Source organism: Stomoxys calcitrans, chromosome 1 (assembly GCF_963082655.1).
Source record: "Stomoxys calcitrans chromosome 1, idStoCalc2.1, whole genome shotgun sequence".
NCBI lineage: Eukaryota > Metazoa > Arthropoda > Insecta > Diptera > Muscidae > Stomoxys > Stomoxys calcitrans.
In genome coordinates, this window is record NC_081552.1 from 121,066,097 (window position 1) to 121,091,084 (window position 24,988).

At 39.1% G+C, this 24,988-nt stretch overlaps 1 protein-coding gene across 5 annotated transcripts in view; it reads left to right on the plus strand.

Annotated features, from left to right (window-relative positions):
* The first annotated feature begins 2,211 nt into the window (after window positions 1-2,211).
* LOC106093497 (tyramine/octopamine receptor) overlaps window positions 2,212-24,988 on the plus strand; it is a 559,402-nt gene continuing 536,625 nt past the window's right edge. For 2 of the 5 annotated variants that reach the window (XM_059360301.1, XM_059360300.1), the window contains exons 1-2: window positions 2,212-2,231; window positions 14,695-14,753. The gene's annotated coding sequence lies outside the window, so the exon portion shown is untranslated. Of the gene's footprint in view, window positions 2,232-14,694; window positions 14,754-24,988 lie in introns of those variants that run through there. The other 3 variants (XM_059360303.1, XM_059360305.1, XM_059360304.1) reach the window with 2 other exon arrangements.

The following is a 24,988-nucleotide window of genomic DNA, read 5'->3' on the forward strand; positions in this document are numbered from 1 at the left end:
CGGCCCTTCTGCATTGCTCGTTCGGATCCTTACCTCTTAGAAGTATTATAATATCGTTTGCGTAGCAGACGGGTTCAAATCCCTCCTCAGCCAGCATCCGTAATAGGTTATTTATGGTGGTCAACCATAGGAGTGGCGATAAAATGCCCACCTGTGGGGTGCTCTGTGCCACTTTCTCCCTCATATTTATGCCATGGGACACACAATTTATCCATCTGTTCTTTAGCATATGGTTTATCCAGTCTCTAAGGACCGGGTCCACCCTGTACTGGTCTAAGTGTTTGATCAGTGTTTTGGTCCGCACATTGTTAAAAGCCCCCTCGATGTCAATGCATACCACCATTGTGTACGTTTTGCCATCGAAGGATTCTTTTATTTTATGCACAACCTCGTGCAGGCCAGTCTCCACCGACCTTCCCTTGACATAGGCATGCTGTTTGTATTTGAGCAGTTCGCTGGATGTCCTTCTCTTTATCATGGTGTATACAATACTTTCATGGTTTTGAGTAGAAAGGACGTAAGGCTTATGGGTCTGTAAGCCTTTGGTGTCGCATAACTTGCCTTGCCTTGGGCTTGGGTATAAACACCACCCTTGCCTCCTGCCATGCTTTCCGAGTATGTGCAAGTCCTAGACACGCTGTGAAAATTTTGGCCAGACAAGGCGCCATATCCTTAAAGGTAAGTTTAGAGTCTAAGACAAGTCCTAAATATTTGACAATTTCTCCCATTTTATTACCTTTTCCTTTCTTTTTCGCGAAAAATAAATTTCCTGACTTTTGTCACAGTTGATGGTTATTTTCCACTTTGAAAAATACTCAAAAATATTGCAAAGAGCCTGTTGGATGTCCGCTAAATCGTCGGAAGCTAAACAACCAGGAAATAAAATGGCGGTGTCATCGGCAAATATTGATAGTATGCAGTTACCCACTACCAGAATATCTGCCGTATAAATATTATACAGTACCGAAGATAAACATGATCCCTGAGGGCATCAAGCGCTTATATTGAAAAGGTCTGATACAGTAGAACCTATATGAACTCTAAAAGTCCGTGATCTTAGAAAACTTCGAATGATTCGTATCATATGATTCGAAAAATTGTATCGTATGAGTTTAAAAATCAATCCCTCATGTCACACAGTGTGAAAAGCAGCTTTAATATCAAATAGTATCATGATTTTCAAAATTGGACTTGACCATATTCGATATTCTAACAAAGGGGTGCACAGTGCTGTGTCCTCTGCGAAACCCAAACTGCTAAGAAAGTTAATATTATTGTCTTCAAACAAGTCGGCAACCTGTTCCTTAATTATCCATTCCAGTATCTTACTAACAGATGACAACAGACTGATTGGGCGGTATGACAACGAGGTATCCGCTGGTTTATTTGGTTGCATAATGACAACGACCTTTGCCTCCTTAAAACTGTCTGGAAAATATCCCTGCTTAAGACATCCATTTATAAAATTAGTCAAAAATTTAACTCCGCTCCTTGGAAGAGATCTTAGACATCTGTTGTTAACGCCATCTAGTCCGGGAGCTATTTTGAGTTTCAATCTCATAATTACAGCAGAAACTTTAGTGAAAGTCGTAGGTATAAATGACTATTTTGAACTGTCTTCGAAATCAAGAAGTACCTCTGTCACTTTCAATTAGGGAATCAGTTACATTCGCTATACAATGATTATATATATGTTATAAAAAGTCAATGTTATAAAAAGTCTTACCCAGGATTTGGCATTTCTCTGTCGATGTAATGAAACGCCACCCATTTTTTTTAATATAGGAATATTTTTAGACTTCTTCCCTAATATCTTTGTCAAGTTCCAGAATGGCGGCAAATCCCTGTCTAATAAATTTAAAAAATTGTTCCATGATCTGTTTCTGAAATTTTCTATTTATAATTTAATCATGGAACTTAATGCCTTTTATTGATAGAAATCGTTGGTGTTTCTATGCCTGATCAATTGCCGACGAAAATAGTTTCGTCTACTTGACTTTATATATTGTGGTAACCTCTTATTACAACTTCTCTTTCGTTTTAAGGGTACGCTTTTTGCAATTGCATCATTCAAAATACTATTAAAATGTCAGAGCTTATAAAATCTTATTAATGTGGAAGAATGAGATAATTACGTATGTGTCTCGAAAAAAGCCGTCAGTTTGCATTCTTAAAATCGAAATAAGCCAATACGTTAGATTCACTAGAGGTGGAAATAGTTGACCTTGCTGGTAGGTGATCCGAACTCAGTTTATTTAAAACCTAATAACCCAGTAATATTCGTTAGAAAAAATCTAGGGTCGAACTTTGCCGATTGAGTTGACTAGGTATTAGTGGTTTCCATAGGATTGCAAGTAATATAGTCATAAGAATCCCGTTTCTCATACAATATGTTGCCCCTGCTGTTCGCCTTTGAACAACCCCATGATTGGTGCCGACTATTGAAATCCGCACCTGAAATATATCTTTCTCCTCTGGTCAGTTTGTAAATATTCGAAGCCAAAACATTATTTTCCTAATACCTTTGTCTCCAACTCGACCACCTGGAAAATAGCAAGAGTTAACTTCTCCGTCGACTGTCATAATCCGTATACCGATTCTTTCAATTTCAGATGTATTAACAATGTGTAAAAAAATGTGAGAAATTTGTTTTCTTATAATAATTGCCACTCCAGCCTCTCTATCATTTTTATATACGCAAAAATCTTGGTGCCTAAGAGAAACTTTTGGACGTAGCCAAGTCTCTGAAACGAGGCAGATGTGTATGTTATTATCAAAAAGTTCAGTACTTTTGTTTTTGATGCCCCTGGCATTCCAAGTTACAACATTTAAATTGTTTGTCATTATGATAAAAATTTACAAGCAAGGTTCGTTAAAACCTGAAACTGATCGTATTTGCTTCTACAATTTCTTAAATTAGTTATTAACTCAAATACAAGTGACTACATTTCTTGAATGGAAAATAAATCCCCCCTGTTCGTAGAATTAGTGTGATTGTAATTGTTGTTGTTGTTACAATTCAAAGAATATTTCCATACACTAGCGTTGTCGACAGTTGATTTGTGGGCGCCTTGACAGTTTGCACATTTTACATTATTTTCTTTACAGTTGGCTGTTTTGCGGTTACCAGCACAATTGGCACAAAACGTCTTCACTTTACAGCGACTGGAGCCGTGCGTATGTAAAAAATTCATAACTTTCTTCTAAGGCGTTGCACATAGTATGGTAATCATTTTTCGTGTTACAAACAAATTTGTGTCCGATAGAAAATTTTACGAAGAGCATAATTTTTAATGTTTGCGGTTTTGTAAATATATTTTATGTAACTCTTCTATTTTACATTTCAAAATTTTTATTGGTGGAATATATTGTTTCCCTTCACTAGTTACTTGATCACCCTCAAGGTTACTTGATCACCCTCACCCGTCCACATTAGTCGCGGAGTAGTTGTTTTTGGGTTTTTTTCCCCTTAATTGTGTGAAGATGTGCATTCACATTGTAGCGGTCGCAAGTTCGCTTTATTTGGTTCTTGCTTTTATGCCCTCCACCATTGGATGGGGGCATACTAATTTCGTCATTCTGTTTGTAACACCTCGAAATATGAGTCAAAGACCCCATAGAGTATATATATATTCTTTATCGTCGTGACATTTTATGTCGATCTAACCATGTCCGTCCGTCTGTCTGTCGAAAGCACGCTAACTTTCGAAGGAGTAAAGTTAACCGCTTGAAATTTTGCACAAATACTTTTTATTAAAATGGGCCAAATCGGTCCACGTTTTGATAAAGCTGTCATATAAACCTATCTTGGGTCTCGACTTCTTGAACCTTTAGAGGGCGCAATTCTTATCCGATTTGACTGAAATTTTGCGCGTGGTGGTTTGGTATTACTTTTAAAAACTGTGCTAGGTATGGTAAAATCGGTTCATAACCTGTCATAACTGCCATATAAACCGATCTTGAATCTTGACTTCTTGAACCGCTAGAGGACGCAATTCTCATCTCATTGGGCTAAAATTGTGTACGAGGTGTTTTGATATGACTTCCAACAACTGTACTTAGTATGGTTCATATCGGTACATAAGCTTGTATAGATGCCATATGAACCGATCTGGGATCTTGACTTCTTGATACAGCTCCAATATTAACCGATCTCCCGAATTTGCTTCATGAGCCCCTACAAGAAGTAATTGTTATCCGAATGGACTGAAATATTGCACAATGACTTATACTATGTTCAGCATTCAATTCATTTATGGTCCGAATCGAACTATAACTTGATATAGCTCCATTAGCATAACAGTTCTTATTCATTGTTCTTTGTTTGCCTATAAAAATATACCGCTCAAAGAACTCGACAAATGCTAACTTAGCACGCTCTTACATGTTTTATTATGTTTTAAGAAATAGCAATTTGCGTACCAAATCAATTTTTATGCGTTTTGAACGAAATGAAAGAAAACAAGTAAAAGCGTGCTAAGTTCGGCCGGGCCGAATCTTATATTCCCTCCACCATGGAGCGCATTTGTCAGTTCTTTTCCCGGCATCTCTTCTTAGGCAAAAAATGATGTAAGAAAAGATTTGCTCTGCTATTAGAGCGATATCAAGATATGATCCGGTTTAGACCACAATTAAATTATATGTTGGGGCCTCAAAAAGTAAAATATATGGGAGCTGTATTGGGCTATAGACCGATTCTGACCCTAATAAACACGTATGTTGATGGTCATGAGAGGATCCGTCGTACAAAATTTCAGGCAAATCGGATAAGAATTGCGCTCTCTAGAGGCCCAAGAAGTCAAGACCCAAGATCGGTTTTTATGGCAGCTACATCAGGTTATGGACCGATGTGAACCATACTTGGCACAGTTATTGGATATCATAGCAAAACACGTCGTGCAAAATTTCATCCCAATCGGATAAGAATTGCGCACTCTAGAGGCTCAAGAAGTCAAGACCCAAGATCGGTTTATATGGCAGCTATATCAGGTTATAGACCGATGTGAACCATACTTGGCACAGTTATTGGATATTATAACAAAACATGTCGTGCAAAATTTCATTCCAATCGGATAAGAATTGCGCACTCTAGAGGCTCAAGAAGTCAAGACCCAAGATCGGTTTATATGGCAGCCATATCAGGTTATGGACCGATGTGAACCATACTTGGCACAGTTATTGGATATCATAGCAAAACACGTCGTGCAAAATTTCATCCCAATCGGATAAGAATTGCACACTCTAGAGGCTCAAGAAGTCAAGACCCAAGATCGGTTTATATGGCAGCTATATCAGGTTATTGACCGATGTGAACCATACTTGGCACAGTTATTGGATATTATAGCAAAACACGTCGTGCAAAATTTCATCCCAATCGGATAAGAATTGCGCACTCTAGAGGCTCAAGAATTCAAGACCCAAGATCGGTTTATATGGCAGCTATATCAAAACAAGGACCAATATGGCCCATTTACAATACCAACCGACCTACACTAATAAGAAGTATTTGTGCAAAATTTCAAGCGGCTATCTTTACTCCTTCGGAAGTTAGCGTGCTTTCGACAGACAGACGGACGGACGGACATGACTAGATCGACATAAAATGTCGTGACGATCAAGAATATATATACTTTATGGGGTCTTAGACGAATATTTCGAGTAGTTACAAACAGAATGACGAAATTAGTATACCCCCCATCCTATGGTGGAGGGTATAAAAAGATATTGCAGTAAACACGTCCGTCGATAACAAGAGCTGGTCAGAGTCTGTTCCAGCAGTTTAGCAAATTTTTATAACAGAAGAAATCATTTGCATGAAGCGTAATAAAATTGTTATACCAACTTTGGGAAAAAATTTTAATACACAATACGATACCATTTGTTCAGTGTGATTAACAAAGTCATGTCGGCCATGATTACGACTGGAAAATTATTTGTATTTTTCTTTCCTTAATAAAGTGTACGCTGTTGTCCGAACTTTTTAAGGAAAAAGTTTACCTTGATGTTAAACACCAAATTAGATTTTACTGTAGCAAAAAATATATATCTCTATTTGGGTTGCCTTTTCTTAGTTTCACGAATTTCGTTGGATGTTGGGACAACACTTGTATTGGCAAAAAACTTGCCAGTAGCAGCATGAGAGCTCTTACGTGTTAATCGATTTCTGCTGCTCAACGAAGTGAAATTTGTTGATTTATTTTCTGATTTTCTTTGAAAGTTTTCCATTAAGTTGGCTGTTTCTTATCTTGTTGATGATGTATGTAGAATTTTAAGGTAACTTGGAAGTTAACAGTAAGTTTTTTTTACAATATTGAGAGTTTTGAACCAAAACCGGCAAGAATGTGCATTTTTACTATCTAGCAGTTATACGGCAAATTCCTCCCCAAATAAATAATAAATGGTTGTATGGCTGTGTACTCTTCATTATAAACACTGAAAGAAGACTACTGGTAAACTCAGTTTGAGATACACTATTGCAAAACATAAAATTGTATTACTTGTGTTTTGTTAGCTTACTTTTAGTGAAACGAGTATTCAACCATGTCACCCTTTCACGATATACAAGCATTCAATAATTGTTTATATCTTGAAAAAAAAATTTTTCTTTCCCGTCTTTAAAGGCATGATGTTAGTAGTTTACGAATAAATCAATTTAAAAGTATATATTAGAAGAGGGGTGGACCCTCCCCCTTTCCACAAAAGTACCACCCAAAAATAAAAGTGGACCGATCGGGGCGATATGGGACTCAAATGAAAGGTATTCAAGAGTAGAATACAAGTTTGACATCAAAATTTGGGCCCAAGTACCAAGGGGGCTGCCCCGCCCTCGAAACCCCTTCAAATAGATGATAATGACAATATGGGACTCAAATGAAAAGTATTCGGGAGTAGATTAAGAAAATTGTCAGGAAGAAGGAATAGGCTGTACAATTTATCGTTACCTCAAAAACACAACCTTTGATCGTTGACCGATCGAGAAGAAGTGGGTCTCAAATGAAAGGTACTGGATAATAGAATACGAATATGGTATTAAAAGTTGGGTCCAAGGAACCGAGGGGCCACTTCAACCCCAAAAGTTCCCCAAACAAACATATTGGGCGTACATATAAAAATGGGACTCAAATGAAAGGTATTCGGCAGTAGACTGACATAAAAAAATAGTTCCAAATAATTGATGATCACCCCATTCCCAAATGGGAATTTTTGCTCGATTAAAGCTTGATGAAACTCTAATGAAAGGCATTTGAAAGCAGATTACCAATATGACATTAAACTTTATGTCCAAAAATGGTGGTGCATTACCTCCTAAAATCGCCTCATTCAAATTTGTGCTTAAGTGGCAGATGGGGTGTGGGGGACAAACCTCATATAGACGCCCTCCACCAAACGGCTGTATACACCAATCACGACAATATAGGGTTAAATTAAAGGTATAAGATTGTGGACTGCGAATCTGATATCTTTATTCTGCTCATATATCTAGCGGACCACCTCAATCCAAAACAGTTGATCAATCGTAATGACCTAACAGAATGCGGCGTGATTTAATTAAAGTGTGGGGACACAAGTAAATGTAGGCCGCCATATCCCAAAAATTACGACGTTCAGCGTGATAGGAGGAGCTGCAAACCTTACCGTTAAGATTGCAACCATTTTTAGCTCATCGATAGACAAGACCAAACGACGTGCTGTTGGCCAACACTATTTTGTTCAATAGTTTTACATCGTGTAATAGTAAGAGCTATCACCACCGCATCAAATATATAGACTGTCAAATTAGTCCTTTAGCGCAGAAAATAGTTTAATATGGCAACCTGATTTAATTTAAAACAAGTGAAAGCGTGTTAAGTTCGGCCGGGCCGAATCTTTATTACCCCTCCACCTTGATAATAGAAAAAAGAAAAGATTTGCTCTGCTATTAGAGCGATATCAAGTTATGGTCCGGTTTGGGCCACAATTAAATTATATGTTGGAGACCTGTGTAAAATGTCAGCATAATTCGAATAAAAATTGCGCACTTTGGAGGCTCAAGAAGTAAAATAGAGAGATCGATTTATATGAGAGCTGTAGCGGGCTATAGACCGATTCAGACCATAATAAACACGTATGTTGATGTCATGAGAGGATCCGCCGTACAAAATTACAGGCAAATCGGATAATAATTGCGACCTCTAGAGGCGCAAGAAATCAAGATCCCAGATCGGTTTAGATGGCAGAAATATTAAGTTATGAACCGATTTAAATCTTATTTAGCACAGTTGTTGAAAGTTATAATAAAATACGTCATGAAAAATTTCAGCCAAATCGGATAGGAATTGCGCCCTCTGGAAGCTCAAGAAGTCAAGATCCCAGATCGGTTTATATGACAGCTATATCAGTTTATAGACCGATGTGAACCATACTTGGCACAGTTATTGGATATCATAGCAAAACACGTCGTGCAAAATTTCATTCAAATCGGATAAGAATTGCGCCCTCTAGGGGCTCAAGAAGTCAAGATTCAAGATCGGTTTATATGGCAGCTATATCAGGTCATAGACCGATTAGAACCTAACTTAACACAGTTATTGGAAGTCATAGCAAAGCACGTCGTACAAAATTTCATTCCAATCGGATAAGAATTGCGAACTCTAGAGGCTCAGGCAGACAAGACCCAAGACCGGTTTAGATGGCAGCTATATCAGGTTATTTACCGATTTGAACCATACTTGAAACAGTTGTTGGATATCATAACAAAACATGTCGTGCTAAATTTCATTACAAACGGATAAGAATTGTGCTTTCTAGAGAGTCAAGAAGTCAAGAACCAAAATCGGTTTATATGGCAGCTATATCAGGTTAAAGACGGATTTGGACTATACTTAACGCAGTTGTTGGACATCATAAGAAAACACGTCATGCAAAGTTTCATTCCAATCGGATAAGAATTGCTCCTTCTAGAGGCTCAAGAAATAAAGATCCAAGATCGGTTTATATGGCAGCAATATCAAAACATGAACCGATATGGCCCATTTACAATCCCAGCCGACCTACACTAATGAGAAGTACTTGTGCAAAATTTCAAGCGTCTAGCTTTACTTCTTTGAAAGTTGGGTGCTTTCGACAGACATACGGACGGATATGGCTTGATCGACATAAAATGTCACGACGATCAAGAATATATATACTTTATGGGGTCTCGAGGCTCAAGAAGTCAAGACCCAAAATCGGTTTATATGGCAGCTATATCAGGTTATGGACCGATTTGAACCAAACTTGGAACAATGGTTGCATATCATAACAAAACATGTCGTGCACAATTTCATTCCAATCGGATAAGAATTGCACCCTCTAGAGGCTCAAGAAGTCTAGGCCCAAGATCGGTTTATATGGCAGCTATATCAGGTTATGAACCGATTTGAACCATACTTGGCACAGTTGTTGGATGTCATAACGAAACACGTCGTGCAAAATTTCATTCCAACCGGATAAGAATTGCGCACTCTGGAGGCTCAAGAATTCAACACCCAAGATCGGTTTATATGGCAGCTATATCAAAACATGGACCGTTATGGCCCATTTACAATACCAACCGACCTACACTAATTATTTGTGTATTTGACAGACAGACGGACAGACGGGCGGACATGGCTAGATCGACATAAAATTTCACGACGATCAAGAATATATATACTTTTTGGGGTCTCAGACGAATATTTCGAGTAGTTACAAAGAGAATGACGAAATTAGTATACCCCCCATCCTATTGTGGAGGGTATAAAAATCAATTTGCGTTTGTTTGAATGTTTGTTTGTATGCTTGTTTGTGTGTTCCTTATAGACTCAAAAACGGCTGAACCGATTTTCTTGAAATTTTCATAGATAGTAGAGTTTGCGCCCTCGGTGAAAATAGGGTCCTTCGATTTTTGATATTTGAATGGGGCGGACCCTCCCCCTTATCACAATATTCAAAACTCAAGATCTCGGAGATGTGTGCACCGATTTAAGCGAAATTTTGTATGCCACTTCATGGTTCCATAAAAACACGAAATTGGTATAACATTTTTGGGTCAACTAACCCTGGGGGGACGACCTATCTCAAAACCCACCCGAACGGACATGAGTACGAACTTGGTAAAAAAATGTCACCTTTAGTGTCACGAAGTCCACCACCCCCAAAAACACCACCCAACAGGACACTTTTACTGCTTTGGGCAATATGGGTATCAAATGAAAGGTATTTAAATGCAGAATACAAATCTGACATAAAAATTTATTCCTTGCTTTTTGAGGGGCCTTCCCACCCCCCAAAACCCTCTAGCTAAACATATATACCGATTGGGACAATATGGTTATCAAATGAAAGTTTTTGAAAGAAGAGTACAAATCTGACATAAAAATGTATTCCTTGGTGTCTGATGGGCTTTCCCATCCCCTCAATCCCCCCAACAGGAAATATTTACCGACCGGGACGATATGGATATTAAATGAAAAGTATTTAAATGTATAGTAAAATGCTGATATAAAAATGTATTCCTTGGTGTCTGAGGAGCCCCACCACCCAAAAACCCCTCAACATGGCATATTTGCCGGGAACATAGGGGTATGAAATGAAAGGTGTCTGGAAGTTAATTACACATTTGTTGTAAGAATTTGGTCCAAAGTGTCTACGGGCCCTCTCCAACTCCAAAAACCTCCAAAACGGGATGAATATCCAACGTCACAAATGGGAATAAAATGAATGGTCTTTGAGAGTTGACTTCGAATACACATTTGGTACAGAGTCAGACATGTATTGTAGTTCGATCGGAATAATATTGGAATTAAACGAAAGCTCTATTACAGTAGAGTTCCAATCTGCCGTCTTGCCATTCAGCCGTACATGTAGATCTCGACATTAAACGACTCAAACAAATTGTCTTCTGGGTCTTACCGTCGGGGTGAGCGAACCTCTCCACCCAATAAAAACAACACCAAACTATCATTTGGACGACCGAGAATATATTGTATTCAATTGAAAAGACGTGTCAGAAGGCAATCGCACTCCCTCCATCCTACCCAAAACAAGGAATTAAAAATTAATGCCGATCAGGATAGAATAGGACACCAATAAAAAGTCTTTGGCAGGAGAGCACACTTTTTATCCTCAAATTGGGATAGACACAGAAGGACCTGCGGATCTTTAAAAATGTGGTGTCCCAAGTTGTAGCTTTGAAAATTGATTTTGAATGTAGATAACCAATACAAAAAAATTTAATTAGTGTGCATCTGAACGAGACCCTGGCTATAAAGATGCCTCCTTCAAAATGCTTGTTTTTATAGGGTCAAACAAAATCGTGGTCCAGCACGATGTTTATATTATTTCAGGGTCCTCCCTCAAAACTCTCTTCAAACCGGCCATGTTTGCCTACTATGGCAATAACTAATAGGTATTTGATAAAAGGAAACTAATTTAATATCCAATTTTAAGGCCAAGTCGGCTCAGCCTATAAACTCTCTCTGTACCTATGGCAATATTGGCTCAAATAAAAGAAATTTTAGAGTGGAGCACGATGCTCATATTTTTTTTTTGAGGGGCTCAAATCTGACATCTGTTTTATGGTCAAGTTTTTCAGGGACGTCTCACCGTATACTTCCCCTAAACCACACATATATACCGACTATAGCAATATTTAACTCAAATGTGGTTTTTGGGAGTAGAGTATAAAACTCAACCCAAAATACACCGCCATACAGGACATATTTACTGACCATAGCAATGTAAGGATGAAATTTGGGAGTATAGCACCAATATAGCATCCATATTGGGGCGAAATATCTGAAAGGCTGTACCAGTACCTTTTTCCTGACCGTGTCAATTAAGGGCTCAGATAAAATTATAGAGTGAAAGACAGCACAGCGGAGCCTATATATATACTAGCTGACCCGGGCCCGCTCCGCTGCGCCTTCTTTTACTTTATATGGAACAAAAGTTTCCTTGGAATATTTATTTTCGACAATTAAAGATTTTTTAGTGAAATACCATGCTACGAAAATAGTATATCGCTTGACTAACAGTTTAACAATATAAGTGCCTTTATCTGAATCCCATACGATCTTTATTGGTCTACGAATTTAAGTTTGGATGTACGGTGTACTCCCAGATACTTGGCCCAGAAAAAATATCAGCATCGTGCTCTTCTCTCAAATGCCATTTATTTAAACCCCATATTCCCATTGGCTTAAGAGGAGTTAACAGGATGAGGCGTCCGCCAAACACATGGCCCAAAAATAGGTTATCAAATTAGCTTTCTAATCTCAAATACGTTTCATTTGAACCACATATTGGCATGGCCGAAAAATTTTTTCCCTTTGGGGTGTTTTGGGAAAAGGGTGATGCCCCAAATACATGGTCCTACATTTGGATATCAAATTCGTATTTTACTCCCAAATAGCTTTATTTGAGCCCCATATTGCGATGTCACTAAAAAATTGCTGTGTGTGGGGTATTTTGGGAAAGGGGTAGACCTCCAGAAAATTGCTTCCGAAAATGGGTATCAATTTTTACTCTACCCCCCAATACTTTGGGCCCCCAGTGAGTTGGGCTTGAAAATATATATCGGATTCGTGTTCCACTTTAAAAACCCTCTTATTTGAAGCTCATATTGCAAAAGTCAGAAAATACTTCCTATTTGGGTGGGGTTGTGGTGATGGGGTGGCCCCATAGACACTTTTCCCAAATATTGATATCAGATTCGTGCTTTACTCCCAGAGACCTTTCATTTGAGCCCCATATGGCTATGGTCGTAAATTTGTCCCCTTTGGGGAAGTTTTTGGGGAGAGGTGCCCCCCCAATCTTTATGGCAGATTCTAATTATGCACTCAAATACCTTTTATTTAAGCCCCATATTCCCATGGGTTGTAAATAAGTCCTGTTTGGGGGGTGTTTTGGGGAAAGGGTCCACCCCCCAGAAACGTGGTCCCACATTTGGATATCAGATTCGTATTCTACTCGCAAATACCTTTCATTTGAGTCCCATATTGCCATGATCGGTAAATATGTCCGATTTAGGGGTGTTTTGGGTGTTGGGTGGTGTGTGGGGGTGGGGTAGCCCCATAGACACTTTTCCCGAATATTGATATCAGATTTGTGCTTTACTCACAAAGACCTTTCATTTGAGCCCCATGTAGCTATTGTCGTAAATTTGTCCCTTTGGGGGAGGTTTTTGGGAAGGGGCGGCCCCCAAACACTTGGTCGCATATTTGGATATCAGCTAATTCTACACTCAAATACCTTTTATTTAAGCCCCATATTCCCATGGGTTGTAAATAAGTCCTGTTTGGGGGGTGTTTTGGGGAAGAAGTGGACCCCCAGAAACCTGGTCCCACATTTGGATACCAGATTCGTATTCTACTCGCAAATACCTTTCATTTGAGTCCCATATTGGCATGGTCGGTAAATATGTCCGATTTAGGGATGTTTTGAGGCTTGGGGTAATCCCCCTAGCACTTGGTCCGACAAATTTATATTAGATACGTTTTCTGATCCTGAATACCTTTCATTTGAGTCCCATATTTTCGTGATTGGTTTCTGAAAATTAGGGTAATGGGGAGGGTCCATCCCCCTTTCAGATATCAAAAAATGTAGTACTCTATTTTTACCACGGGATCATTATACACCATCAGTGAAAATTTCAAGAAAATCGGTTCAGCCGTTTCTGAGTCTATGAGGAACACACAAACATACAAACAAACAAACCTACAAACAAACACAAATTATTTTTTATATATTGGGTTGCCCAAAAAGTAATTGCGGATTTTTATATAGTCGGCGTTGACAAGTTTTTTCACAGCTTGTGACTCTGTAATTGCATTCTTTCTTCTGTCAGTTATCAGCTGTTACTTTTAGCTTGCTTTAGAAAAAAAGTGTAAAAAAGTATATTTGATTAAAGTTCATTATAAGTTTTATTAAAAATGCATTTATTTCTTTTAAAAGATCCGCAATTACTTTTTGGGTAACCCAATATAAGATTTCCATTTTCTATGAAATTCACCAGTAACATCGAGAATCATTAGAAAATCCTTACTGCCAAATTTCGATAGGCTTCGTCTCTAGGCCAAAAAACCAAAAACCAAATTTTAAGATGATTGGATGAAAACTGCGACCTGTAGTTTGTACATAAATTATCATGGACAGACGGACAGACAGACAGATGGACATAGCTAAATCGAATCAGAAAGTGATTCTGAGTCGATCGGTATACCTATCAATGGGTCTAGCTCTCTTCCTTTTGGGTGTTTCAAACAAAGGTACTAAGTTATAATACTCTGTACCGCAGTAATGTTGTAGGGTATAATAACCTTTTTGGGTCTGATGGAAGGTAAGGGAAAAAGTGAAAAAAGGCAATAGAATAGAAAATGGTGAAAAGTTTTAATTTTTATAAACTCTCCTCAATGCTTAAAATTCACCAAAGAAAGACTAATTACACGCACATGTAGGATCAGCATTTATGTCAAGCCATGGCTAAAGAGTCTTATATTTAGGTCTCTACGGACCACTTTATTATCGGCTGCCACAGCCCCCTACCGAAGGTCAGGTAATAAAAACTACATGGCATTAACTGAACCCGTCACCGTCAGTTTGAAGGCTACCATAACTTTTAATTGATTCCCATGAACAAAAAAATAATAATTGCAATAAAACAAATAATCAATGACCTTATCCCATATTTTTCAGAATTGGAACTTCCAAGACTCGTCATAAACATAAAACTTACAAGACACTCTACATATTAGGTAAGTTTGACCAAAAGAGCTTTTAACAATTTGTTGTTGCGCAAACTTTGCTTCAGAAAATATATGTTTAGTTAGTCTTGCGTGGACTCATATACTTAAAAACATTTATGCCAATATTTTGAGATTCGTCGATTTTTATCCGCATGACAAATTTTAACAAAAACATCAAAAAAAGAACACAATTTTAACAAATGTATAGCGTTATTCGCAAAACGTGGCCATTTTCTACAAATGATGACATTTATAGGTTTTTAAACCGCTATTTGACAATAATCCTTTTTAAAAACGCGGTTTAAATTTTTAAGATTTTCAATAAACTCTTTATAAAATTTTTTAATAAACCTTGTGGTGGAGTGAAAATTCGACAAGAAAATATTTTTTTAGTTTCTTAGACAACATATAAATCAAACATTTTTCTAGAGAAAAAAATTTGATCAAATTTACTTAAAAACAAGTAAAAAGGCGTAAAATTCGGCCTTTGGATACCCTCCCGAACTTTGGATACCCACCACATCGGGTATAAATGTAAACCACATTTCGTCAAAATCCGGTGCAAAATTCATACCTTATGCCCCATAGCAGCTATATCAAAATATGTTCCGATTTGGACCAAATACTTAAAAGTAAAAGTCATTGCTCAATTGTTTATATCAAAATGTTGGTCTTTTAGTAGTAATAGCTAAAAATAAACCGATCTGAACTATATACGACAGGGATATCGAAAAGCATAACATAAGTCAGTCTGTCAAATTTCAGTGAAATCGGATTGAAAATGCGCCTTTTATGGGGCCAAGACTTCAAATCGAGAGATCGGTCTATATGGCAGCTATATGCAAATCTTGATCGATCTCGACCAAATTGCACAAATATGTGGAGGGGCTTAACTTAACTCTTTGTCCCAAATTTCGGTTACATCGGACAATAAATGCGCCCAAAACATTAAATCGAGAGATCGGTCAATATGGCAGCTATATCCAAGTCTGGACCGATCTGAGTGAAATTGAAGAAGGATCTTGAAGGGCCTAACACAACTCACTGTCCCATATTGCGGCGAAATCGAACAATAAATGCGCCTTTTATGGCCCCAAAACCTAAAACCGAGAGATCGGTCTATACAGCAGCTATATTCAAATCTAGACCACTCTGTACGATAATGCCGAAGTATGTCAAGGGGCTTAACTTAACTCACTGTCCCAAATTTCGGCGACATCGGACAATAAATACGCCATTAATGGGCCTAAGACCCTAAATCGAAGGATCGGTTTATATGACAGCTGTATTTAAATCTGAACCGATCTGAGCCAAATTGCCGAAGGATGTCGAAGGGCCTAACACAACTCACTGTCCCAAATTACAGCAAAATCGGATAATAAATGTGGCTTTTATGGGCCTTAAACCCTAAATCGGAGGATCGGTCTATATGGCAGCTATATCCAAATCTGGACCGATCTGGGCCAAATTGACGAAGGATGTCGAAGGGCCTAACACAACTCACTGTCCCAAATTTCAGCAATATCGGATAATAAATGTGGCTTTTATGGGCCCAAAACCCTAAATCGGAGGATCTGTCTATATGGCAGCTATATCCAAATCTGGACCGATCTGAGCCAAATTGATGAAGGATGTTGAAGGGCCTAACACAAGTCACTACCCCAAATTTCAGCAAAATCGGATAATAAATGTGGCTTTAATTGGCCTAAGACCCTAAATCGGCGGATTGGTCTATATGGCAGCTATATCGAGATATAGTCCGGATAGCCCATCTTCGAACTTAACCTGCTTATGGACAAAAAAAGAATCTGTGCCAAATTTCAGCTCAATATCTCTATTTTTGAAGACTCTAGCGTGATTTCAACAGACAGACGGACGGACATGACTAGATCGTCTTATATAGGGTCAGAAATGGATATTTTGATGTGTTGCAAACGGAATGACAAAGTGAATATACCCCCATCCATCGGTGGTGGGTATAAAATTATATAGGTTATGTTTCCTTTCAGACAAACTTAAAATTTTAAGAAAATCAGTTCAGCCGTTTTTGATTCTACGAAACAAACAAAAAAACCGAGTCCCATGTAGTCATGATGGGTCATATGCTCAATTAAGGCGTTTTTGGGGGGTAAGGTTATCCCCTGTACTGGGATCTGAGTTTGTATGCCAGATTCGCAATCTACTCCCGAATACCTTTCATTTGGGGGAACCTTTCATTTGGGGTGGCCCGATGGGTACTTAGACCCAAACTTTAATATCATATTCGAATTTTATTTTCCAATACCTTTTATTTGATACTCATATTGTCCCGATCTGTCCACTTTTGATTTTGGCGGTATTTTTGGGTAATGGGGGAAGGTCCGCCCACTTCCGAAATCAACAAAATATAAAGCCCATTTCTACTTCCTGACCATATTCGCAATCTACACCCGAATACCTATCATTTGAGTCCCATATTGTAATGATCTCCAAAAAAACTATTTTAGGGGGAGTTGGAGCGGCCCCCAGTTACTTGGACCCAATTTTTAACATGAAATTCGTACTCTACTCCTGAATACCTTTCATTTGAGTACCATATTGTCCCTATCGGTCCACTTTTATTTTTATACCCACCACCGAAGGATGGGGGTATATTCATTTTGTCATTCCGTTTGCAACACATCGAAATATCCATTTCCGACTCTTTAAGTATATATATTCTTGATCAGCGTAAAAATCTAAGACGATCTAGACATGTCCGTCCGTCTGTCTGTTGAAATCACGCTACAGTCTTCAAAAATAGAGATATTGAGCTGAAACTTTACACAGATTCTTTTTTTGTCCATAAGCAGGTTAAGTTCGATGATGGGCTATATCGGACCATATCTTGATATAGCCCCAATATAGACCGATCCGCCGATTTTGGGTCTTAGGCCAATAAAAGCCAAATTTATTATCCGATTTTGCTGAAATTTGGGACAGTGAGTTGTGTTAGGCCCTTCGACATCCTTCGTCGATTTGGCCCAGATCGGTCCAGATTTGGATATAGCTGCCATATAGACCGATCCTCCGATTTAGGGTCTTAGGTCAATAAAAGCCACATTTATTATCCCATTTAGCTGAAATTTGAGACAGTGAGTTGTGTAAGGCTCTTCGATATCCTTCGTCAGTTTGGCTCAGATCGGTCCAGATTTAGATATAGCTACCATATATACCGATCCTCCGATTTAGGATCTTAGTCCCACAGAAGCCACATTTAATATCCGATTTTGATGAATTTTGGGACAGTGCGTTGTGTTGGACCCTTTGTCAATTTGGCACAGATCGGTCCATATTTGGATATAGCTGCCACATAGACCGATCCTCCAATTTAGGGTCTTAGGCCCATAAAAGCCACATTTATTATCCAATTTTGCTGAAGTTTGGGACAGTGAGTTAAGTTAAGCCCCATTGACATACCTCTGCAATATCATACAGATCGGTCCAGATTAGGATATAGCTGCCATATAGACCGATATCTAGGTTTTAGATTTTGGGGCCATAAAAGACGCATTTATTGTCAAATGTCGCTGAAATTTAAGACAGTGAGTTTAGTTAGGCTCTTCGACGTCCTTTTTCAATTTTGTCCAGATCGGTAAATATTTGAATATACCTGCCATATAGACCGATCTCTCGATTTATGGTTTTGGGCCCATAAAAGGGGCATTTATTGTCCGATTTCGCCGAAATTTGGGCAGTGCTTTGTGTTAGGCTCTTCGACATGTTTCTGCAACTTGGCCCAAGTCGTTCCAGATTTGGATATAGCTGCCATGTAGACCGATATCTCGATTTAAAATCTTGGCCCCATAAAAGGCGTATATATATATCCGATTTCACTGAAATTTGACTCAGTGACTTATGTTAGGCTTTTCGACATCCGTGTCGTATATAGTTCAGATCGGTTTGTTTTTAGATATAGCTACTGTACTTATTAGCATTTAATCCAAATCGGAACATATTTTGATTTAACTGCTATGGGACATAAGGTATGAAATATTCACCGAATTTTGATGAAAGGTAGTTTACATATATACCCGAGGTGGTGGGTATCCAAAGTTCGGCCCGGCCGAACTTAACGCCTTTTTACTTGTTGGGTAGTACTTTGGGGGTAAAGGGGAAGGTCCGCTCCCATCCGATATCAAAAAATTATATAGCCTATGTTTCCTTTCAGACCAACCTACACAATCTGTGAAAATTTGAAGGTAATCCGTTCAGCCGTTTTTGAGTCTATGCCGAACAAACAAACAAACCGACAAACAAACAAACTAATCTGAACATTTTTTCGATTATGTCAATTGTTTTACCTTAATTGGCTATGGCAGAATATTTGTTCCACTAGCCGAACGTAGAATAGCGTTCCAAGCGCCTCGATCTTCCGCTCTCATTCTAAAATCTCTGACACCAAGTTTCGAGGTGTCTCCCACCACTAGATCGGCATTTTGGTTTTCCCACTTTGCGTGTAGCACCGTGTTTGCCTTCAAAAGACTTCTTTGCTGGAGCTTCTTCATCCATTCTGACAACATAACCTTGCCAACGCCGCCGTTGTATTTTGATACGTGTAACTATGCTATCGTCGTCATATAGCTCGTGGTTCATACGTCACCTATATTCTCCGTTAACGCAAACTGGTCCACATATTTAACGAAGAATCTTTCTCTCAAATACTCCAAGCACTGCCTCATCTGCTTTCACAAATATCCATGCTTCTGAACCACATAACAGCACGGGTAGTATCAGTGTCTTTGTATAGTGTAATCTTCGTCTGTCGAGAGGTGGCCTTGTTTCTAAACTGTCTACTTAGTCCAAAGTAGCATCAGTTTGCCAGTATTTTTCTTCGCTTAACCTCAAAACTGGTGTCATTCGTTTCGGTTTCTGCGGTGTCTAGATAGATAAAGTTACTGACTATCTCAAAGTTGTGGTTCCCAACTTTCTCCATTTTCTTTATCTGCTAGGTTGTGCAAGGCTTTTTTGGAGTTGAAACCATCCATTTCTTCTTATCTCCATTTACTGCCAGACCCATTTTCACTGACTGTCTCTCGATTCTTTCAAAGGCTGCAGTTACTACTTCCGGTGACCGACCTATGATATCGATGTCGTCGGCAAAGGCGAGTAGCATGTCATATCTATTCACATCTGCATCTCGTTTAATCTTCTCCAGCAGGATATTAAAAAGATCACACGATAGGCTGTCTCCTTGTCTGAAACCTCAGCATGTGTCATCCTGCAGAGTCTTATTAATTTTGCAGGGATACCAAACTTAGACATGTCTTGAAATACCTTTGAATGTAAAGGAGTATCGAAGGCGGCTTCGGTAGGTGTTGATTTGTGCTTCTCGGGTCTTTTCCAGGATTTGGTGAATATCTGGTCTAAGGTGGATTTACCAGATCTAGGGCCGAATTATCACATTGACTTTAGGTTTTAATCTTTCACACAGTACGCTCGAGGGTATCTTGTATGCGATAGGGAGAAGACTTATTCCTCTGTAGTTGGCACATTTTGTCTTGTCTCCTTTCTTGTGTACGGGACATAGTATGCTGAAGTTCCAATCATGGGGTATGCGTTATTCAAGCCAGATTGCGCAGATAAGCTGGTGCATATGCCGTATCAGCGTGTCGCCTCCGGTCTTAAATAGTTCAGCGGGAACCCGTCGGCTCCTGGTGCCTTGTTCTTCTTCAGTCGGGTCACTGCTACTTGGACGTGTATAATCATCAGGGATTGGTTCTGCGGTATCCTCATCGCCGCCAACGTCGGACACTATCAGTTGGGTAAAATGTTCTTTCCATATCCTCAGCATGTTATCTGTGTCAGTTACCACATTTCCCTCTTTGTCTCTGCAGGAGGATGTGCCTGCAACAAAGCCATCGGTTTGATGTTTAATTCTTTGGTAGAATTTCCGGACTTCATTCTGACTCCTGTACATCTCAATTCGCTGTCACTCACGTCTTTCCATTTCCTTTTTCATTCTGCGTAGTAGACGTTTCTCCTCTCTCCTTTTCTCCCGATAACTCTCCTTCAGGTGGCGCGTTACTACTGATTGCAGCGTTGCTCTATATGCCGCATTCTTGGCTTCAGTAGCATTTCGACACTCTTGGTCGTACCATGGGTATCTTGGAGGAGGTTTCCGGTACCCAAGTACGGATTTCGAGGCATTTTCTATGGAGTGGACAATAGTTTGCCACTGCGCCATTATATCATAGGAACAAGGAGTGCTTTGCAGCTTTTCAATGTCCAGCTTCCGTGCAGTGTCAGATCGTACTTTCCTCGCCATGTTCAAACGGGTGCGAATCTATATTTGCTCGACGGATCGATCGTACATCTAACACGCTGTATAAATGCCTTCCATCTATCACAACGTGATCAATTTAGTTTCTCGTGTTTTATGTTGAAATCTGGTGCTACTTACTACCATGTTTCTAGCCGAGGCGAAATCTATCAGCCTCAACTCATTACTGGACGTTATTTAGTGGAGGCTAAACTTTCCGACTGTTGGAACAAAAATGTTTTCCTTTCCATCTTCACATTAAAATCTCCCAAAACGATTTTAATGTCACGGGCGGGGCAGCGGTCATATTCTCTCTCTAGGCGCTCGTAGAAAATATCCTTGGTCTGCTCGTCTTTGTCTTCCGTCGGGGCATGAGCACAAATAAGGCTGATGTTGAAGAGTTTGGCTTTTAAGCGCATTATGGCTAGCCTTTCATCCACCGGAGTAAAGCCGGAGACAAGGTGTTTCAGTCTCCGACTAACCACAAATCTACAGCCAAATTCTTGCCTCGTGTTATGAAAGCTATAGTATAATTATATCTGCCTTGTACTTCTCTAATACATCCGCCAGTGCATATACTGCACCTTCTCTATAAAGAGTGCGGACATTCCAGGTACGGATTCGCAAATCATGGTCCTTTTTTCGTTTGCGTAGGTCGTCAACTTTGGGGGGTCCGTTTTTACTATTCCTTTGTTTCTCATAGTTATTCTCAGTTTTCCGGGGCTGGGGGGCAAGTCAAATCAACGGTATTTGGGATCGAATTTGATATCTATTTTCAGGGCAAAGTGCCGGTGACCGCCCCAGCCCCAAAACACCCTTCAAACAGTTTATATTTACCGACCATGACAATATAGGGTTCACATTAAATGTATTCGGGAGTGCAGCACAAAGTTGATATCCATATTTGAGTCGAAATGTCTGAGTGCCATCCCTCCCTCATTACACTAATTTTCAATGACACCAGATCTCGGAGACAGGTAATGCGATTCGTTCGAAATTTTTATTGCACTCTCACAGTCAAAACAAAACATGGTTTCTATTGTTGGGGTTGGGTGCCTCGGGGCCGTCCAAAACCCGCCAAATGGGAATATAGACCAATCACAACAATATAGAGATCAAACGAAAGGTGCTCAAAACATGTAAAAAGCAGTTAAGTTCGGCCGGGCCGAACTTTGGATTCCCACCACCTCGGGTATATATGTAAACCACTTTTCGTCAAAATCCGGGGCAAAATTCATACCTTATGCCCCATAGCAGCTATATCAATATATGTTCCGATTTGGACCGAATACTAAAAAGTAAAAGTCATTGTTCAATTGTATATATCAAAATATTGGTCTTTTAGTAGTTATATCTAAAAATAAACCGATCTGAACTATATACGACAGGGATATCGAAAAGCATAATATAAGTCAGTCTGTCAAATTTCAGTAAATTGTATTAAAAATGCGCCTTTTATGGGGCCAAGACTTTAAAACGAGAGATCGGTCTATATGGCAGCTATATGCAAATCTTGATCGATCTCGACCAAATTGCACAAATATGTGGAGGGGCTTAACTTAACTCTTTGTCCCAAATTTCGGTTACATCGGACAATAAATGCGCCCAAAACATTAAATCGAGAGATCGGTCAATATGGCAGCTATATCCAAGTCTGGACCGATCTGAGTAAAATTTCAGAAGGATGTTGAAGGGCCTAACACAACTCACTGTCCCATATTGCGGCGAAATCGGACAATAAATGCGCCTTTTATGGCCACAAAACCTAAAACCGAGAGATCAGTCTATATGGCAGCTATATTCAAATCTGGACCACTCTGTACGATAATGCAGAAGTATGTCAAGGGGCTTAACTTAACTCACTGTTCCAAATTTCGGCGACATCGGGCAATAAATGCGCCATCAATGGGCCTAAGACCCTAAATCGAAGGATCGGTCTATATGGCAGTTATATCCAAATCTGGACCGATCTGGGCCAAATTGACGAAGGATTTTGAAGGGCCTAACACAACTCACTGTCCTAAATTAGAGCAAAACCGGATAATTAATCTGGCTTTTATGGGCCTAAGACCCAAAATCGGAGGATCGGTCTATATGGCAGCTATATCCAAATCTGGACCGATCTGGGCCAAATTGACGAAGGATTTTGAAGGGCCTAACACAACTCACTGTCCCAAATTTCAGCAAAATCGAATAATAAATGTGGCTTTTATGGGCCTAAGACCCTAAATTGGTGGATCGGTCTTTATGGCAGCTATATCAAGATATAGTCCAATATAGCCCATCTTCGAACTTAACCTCCTTATGGACAAAAAAAGAATCTGTGCAAAATTTCAACTCAATATTTCTATTGACGGACGGACATGACTAGATCGTCTTAGATTTTTACGCTGATCAAGAATATATATACTGTATAGGGTCGGAAATGGATATTTCGATGTGTTGCAAACGGAATGACAAAATGAATATACCCCCATCCTTCGGTGGTGGGTATAAAAAACGAATTAGATATCCAATTGCAGAGCCATGTGTTTGGGTAATTGCCCCACCCGAAAACACCTTCCTATTATATAGAAGCTATTTGATGTTTAAATTGATCGATTTTCGGGAAATTGATATTAATTTTTAGGATAAAGTCCCTAGGGTCTAACCCACCCTTAAACTGAATTTATTTGCCTATCATGCCATTATGGGGCTCATATAAAATGTATTTGAAAGTAGAGCACCTGCCATTACGGGGCTCATATAAAATGTATTTGAGAGTAGAGCACGAAGCGTATAATTACAAAAAGGATAAAGTCCCTAGGGTCTAACCCACCCTCAAACTGAATTTATTTGCCTATCATCATTTAAAATGTATTTGAAAGTAGAGCACCTGTCATTACGGGGCTCATATAAAATGTATTTGAGAGTAGAGCACGAAGCGTATAATTACAAAAAGGGCCAAATGTCTCTCTAAACTGGAAATATTTACCAATACGATAATATAGGACTCAAAATAAAGATTTTTGGGAGTGGAGTAAAAAATTACACAGTAACCGAGATGGGGCATATTTCTCACACATCAATGAAAGCATTCCGATTCAAGTTTAAACTCAATGATAAGGGACTTTTTTATAGCCGAGTCCGAATGGCGTGCCGCAGTGCGACATCTCTTTGTAGAGAACTTTTTACATGACCATGAATGGCAAATGTCGTCAGCATTAAGAGGGGATCACCACCGCTTTAAATTTTGTCCGATGTTATCGCCAGGATTTGAACGCAGGCGTTCAGCGTTGTAGGCGGACATAGGCTACCGTGGCACGAATACGATATACATATTCAGGGCGAAGTGTCCCAACCCTAAAAAGAGTGTTAAGAAGGCGCAGCGGAGCGGGCCCGGTTCGGCTAGTACTAGTAATTGTTGGAGGTCATAAAAGAAACCGTATTGCAAAATATCAGCCACATCGGATAAGAATTGGTTGGATAAGAAAAAGTTCCAGAAATCAATTCAGGACATTGGATTATATGGGGACTTTATTTATAAGGATATGGGCCGATATAGACGGCAATGAAGAATACATACAATAGGAGTTAAATATAGCTTGATGTTGTAAACGTAACGACAGAATGAAAATTTCGATTCATAGGTCACGGTGTGTTTAAGAAGAATTTTCCATAAAAAAATTCAATAAAAAATTTTTTGGTTTCCAAAGAATATTAATATGTAAATATAAATTTGTTAAAATTAATTTGTTAAGGACTCCGAAATACAATTTCAAAGCCCCGAAATGATCCCCCTCATAACTTTAGATTTTAAAATTAACCTGGCCTGGGTTACCCGACCACTATAGTGTGTATCAAGCGGAGATACTTGCAATTATGGAATTGCAATTATGGAAAATGATGGAATGGCTAAGATATCATGTCATAACGACGATTGGCATAACACTCTTAAATTATGTGGCCTAATCTAGACTTGGAG